The sequence below is a fragment of the Amborella trichopoda genome, chromosome 6, assembly GCF_054954075.1.
Source record: "Amborella trichopoda isolate Santa Cruz 75 chromosome 6, AtrichopodaSantaCruz75HAP2 v2.0, whole genome shotgun sequence".
Lineage (NCBI taxonomy): Eukaryota > Viridiplantae > Streptophyta > Magnoliopsida > Amborellales > Amborellaceae > Amborella > Amborella trichopoda.
Window position 1 is genome coordinate 27,183,299 of NC_142341.1, and position 4,777 is coordinate 27,188,075.

The 4,777-nt window shown below is 35.0% G+C and overlaps 1 long non-coding RNA gene across 1 annotated transcript; it reads left to right on the forward strand.

Annotated features, from left to right (window-relative positions):
- Positions 1 to 1,137: 1,137 nt before the first annotated feature.
- On the forward strand, positions 1,138 to 3,236 carry LOC148781683 (uncharacterized). Its single transcript, XR_016057681.1, has 2 exons — positions 1,138 to 1,454; positions 2,908 to 3,236. It is a non-coding gene; the product is annotated as an uncharacterized LOC148781683 (long non-coding RNA).
- The last annotated feature ends 1,541 nt before the right edge of the window (positions 3,237 to 4,777 follow it).

The window sequence follows — 4,777 nt, forward strand, 5'->3', positions numbered from 1 at the left end:
AGTTCGACTCAATCACATAACATGGAGATCGGCCAAACAAACAATAAGTACCCAATATTACATAACAAATTCAACCCTTAAACATTAGGCTATAAAATAAAACAAAGTATATACGCTTTAATACACTATTATGCCAATCTCCTAATATGTGAATGACACCAAACTTTGCTCATAGGACTCAAGTGAAGGGAAGCTTTTACATGGATCAATGTAAGTGAATTAAGAATGTAGTTTCAACCCATATGATTGTCATACTCCAATAACACAAGGTAATGGCCAAACTAAGTCTAGAATTTAGGAAACAATATGCAATGAGGTAACCAATATTGAAAAATACTCAAAAGAAGATGGTTCTCAGTGTAAAAAACAATAGAATAGAGAGAGTGTAGTGCGTTGTGATTAATATGAGCAAGTCTGTAGGATGTGGTCGCTAATGTGGAAGAAAAACTTTGGCATAATAACAACTCAAAGCTGGCCTTTTGGGATCCAAAAGGAGCTAAAATACCTGATAATTTTTCGAAAGAAAGTGCAATAAAATTTAGCAAAAATGGGCAAAAATAACAAATTCAAATGATGCCAAGGCAAGGTATGATCGACTAGACATGAATTCAAGGTATAATAGCATGAAATAAGCATCTAGTAATCAATGAAATGGATCAGCAAAGTAATCAAGAAGTGGTAGAAAGAATCCTTGACCTTGTCATCGAAAAATGGATCACTGCATGCTCCATACTGAGCATTCAGAGCATGCTATACCACACACAAATGGATCAGCAAAGTAATCAAGAAGTGGTAGAAAGAATCCTTGACCTTGTCATTGAAAAATGGATCACTGCATGCTCCATACTGGGCATTAAGATCATGCTATACCACACAAGGTATTAAGGCCAAAGGAGAGGCATCTCTTTCTTCTCTCTCTATATATATATATATATGGATTTTCTAGAGTTAACAACCCACTAAAAAACATAGGTTCAAGTGTTCAAGTTAGAGTCTCTTATGAACTTCTTTTTTACCCCCCATTACCCTCGTATTAAAAGAACTCAAAGCCTATATAAAAGGGCATTTTCAAAAATTTAAAAAGCAAATAATAAAATGAAGGAATTTTGAATTTTGGCCCATCCCCTCTCTCTTACACGTTTCTCCTCTTTCTCTCTCTCCCTCCCTCCCTCTTTACCTTCCCCATCCTCTGTGCGTCTCTAACCGTTCTGTGCGTCTCTAACCGTTATGCCTTGCCCTCTCCCATACTATCTCTATTGCCTATAAAATACCGGAAAGTACTCTATTCTCTCTCACCTTACCATTCTCTCACGCCTTGCCCTCCCTCTCCCTCAAGACCTCTATTAGGGAAACACCAATTTTTTGGTTGAAGACTGAATGGAGGATTGCCTCTTTGAGAACCCAATATTAGATTCAAGTTCAAAGCTACTCTCAAGATCTTGATTTTGAATAAGGTATGGATTACTTACGATATATATTCACTTTTGGTGAAGAATTAGCATGCTAATAATCCCTTTCTCTATTTCTCTCTCTTCCCTCTCTCTAGGGCCTATTGTTCGTCTTAAATATGAATTTACAGGCCCACTAAAACATGGACTTGATGACTTTTTTTTTTTTTTACTTTAATCTTGGGGTTTTTTCCTTATTGATTTTTTGGTGTGGTATTCTATCTTCATTTTGATTTTTCACTATATTTGTGTTTGTTTAAGCAACTCCAATACTAAAAGCCCAAGTGACTGATATAAAATGAAATTATCTCAGTTCATATATAATTTTAAAAAGCGTGTGGTTTCTATAAGGTTGCAATCTTAAACAATCCATTCAAGGCGTACCATCAAATTTTATCATAACATATAATTTTGATGTAAAATATTTTTAAGATTATCTCAAAATCTATTTTCAAATCTAATTATAAAATTTTGAACTCCAAAAATGATTAAAATCAAGTAGATCTATTAACATATGAAAATCTTGAAAATAGACGGTCTAGATAATGTGTTGTAAGATGCACCATTTCTAGGACTTAGAATCCATTTTTTTTTCATAGTCATACATCTCAATGTCGAGATAATTGATTAGACGGGTTTTCAACATTCAAACAATAACCAATGGATTTTTAAAGTGCATCCATAGTTCTATATTTTAAGGTTGCTACCTTATATAAACTTTTCCCTTTAAAAAATATCCCAAAAAAATATAGGTTCAATTAGAATCAGTCAATTTAGTATTTGGTTCATTATAGCTATTATATTGACTTGTTTTGTAAACCTTGTTGAGATCCAACACATTTGCAAATAAAATTCCTAATAGAGGTACAAATGAGTAGCCACCTCAAGATTGTCACTGAATGGGTTTTTATGTTGATTAGTGGTGGAAAGGCCCTACATTATCAAAAAAATTGTTAAAAATATCCTTGTGATTGTCATATATTGCATTCCTATTGTCAAAGTAGTCTTGTATATTATGTTTTTATTTAAGATTTTCTATGTATATAGTGGATAGGTAGCTGCAATTTCCATATCTTATAAAGTCCATGGGGCTGCAAAATAAATTTAGAAGAGATTGATGTCCATACGTAAACTACATTATAAGGGTTTTACGTCTTTGAAATAATGGGAGAATACACGATGAAACAATTGAATGTAAATTGATTTAGAACACATGCATTAGACAGAGCAGAGGATTTATTCCAATTTAGTGCATATACACTGAACATTACTTGTTGTAGCTTGATATACATTTTTTCCCTTGATCTTGATGCACAAAATCAATGTAAAAAAAGTATCATAAAAATCGCCAATGTTATACTTTTTATTACTTGGGTTTTATAGTTGCACAAGCATTTGTTGCTTGCTCTCCCTCTAATATTTGCTAATGATAGTTTTGTATTTTCTTTTCTTTGATAAGATCATACATTGTTAAGATGTGGTGTCTGCTAGGAGCAAGCAAACGATGAAGTTGGCATAGAATTGGATTCTCAACCCACATTTGTAGCATAATTGATGGATGAAGAACTTCTACCAAAAAAGAGAGTAGCAAGTAATTCACAGACTTTGGTTGAATAGAAGGAAGGGGAAGATAGGAGCAGTTTTCTTTCTTATGTCTATGTAGTCCTATGTCATTCAAAAGATATGAGACAATCATTTTGTTTTTGGTATCAATGTCATACATGGAATTTTTTTTTCCGAAAGGAAACAACTTGGACATGAATAAAGGTTTTCTTATTTGATGGGTAAGTTATGGTTTGAACCTCTCTCTTTCTCTCTCTCAAGTTACATGCCAGGTGAATGTCCATGTTTATGAATTTGATGTGAAAATGGGATTATCTAGAATGACTTGATGGAAAAATTAACTAATTTTGTTGTAAATTTTCTCTCCCGCTCTCTCTTTCTCTCTCTCACATAAACACAATCATAGAGAACTATATACTCTCTCTCTCTCTCTTTTTCTCACACACAAACACAATCACAGAGAACTATATCATATGAGTTTGGAACAAGTTGTTTCCTTTTAACGTGAATTGGGAACAAGAATTTGGAGGGTTTTTGCACATTTGACTTTCACAAAAAATGGTATGTAAATGGAGCCCATAAGAGGTGAATCATGAATGAATTTCATGATGAAGTTGTTGATATGCCAAAACAGTATTATAGATAGTCCTCAACATAGCTCCTTGATGTTACATTTGATGTACAACATCAATACTGCATCCACATTCAAGCTTACAATAACTTCTCACATCCACATTCAATCTTATAATAACTTCTCAACAAAATCGCTACGACAATAGTTATTATGTACAACTCCAAAATTATAAGTACAAAGTTGTCACTGTTTGAACACATTTTCTAGCAACATGGTCCCTGATGCGGAATAAAGAGGAAGCAAGTCAATAAAACCTACAAAATAGTGGAAATTTCGACAGTCTTAGAGTGACCTTAGAACTAGTCAAGATCTTCATCAACACTCCAAAAGGCCACCTGCCAAGTTTCATCGTGATCAGACATGTCTAAGGCAGTGAACACAAAGAAACAATTTCAAAAAAATTGGCCTCTAGCACCTTGAAATGGACCCCGTAACTAGAATTATATTTTTGGTGTGTCAAACAGCTGTGGGATCATCGCCATTATATCTGGCACGGTCGAAAACCCGTATGGGTCAAGTTTCAGCTTAATCAGGCACTTAAAGACAAAGTTATGGGCAAAATACCAAAAGAGGGTAGGTCACACATTATTCCAGTGTGGCCACCCAACACCAAAACACCATTAAAAGTAGATGTTTTTACAATCACAGGCAGTGACTTTCGGGGCCTGTATCTCACTCATTCCAAGTGCCCTCCTTAAAATTATTACGTCTCCGAACGGTAACTCCTTAAGTGTTGACCCGCAGTAGTGAGAGATGAATAGGTTGAACATTTCATTTGGAGTGACATGTGATTGAGTGGACATTGTTCTCTGATGTCAGTTCAAGGCCTAGTTGGTTAATGTTATCGAAAATATGGCCTTCAGCTGGTTAGGTCTATCTCATAAAGCTCGAACGAAAAGGAGCTACGCGTTGACGTGAGTATCTGGATTGCTCTTCCCATTGAACTTGTTTCTAAATTCTAGGATGATAAATCCCAGGGGAAGGTCTTCAATGCCTCCAAGGGTCTCATGAACATAGGCCTTCGGGGTAAAATTTCATGCATTCCCATTCTTGTAAGCATATCTTGCATTGCTTTTATGAAGCCTTTGTGTTGGGTATTTGGCATGACAGTAGGCCCACCGGTAGGTGGATT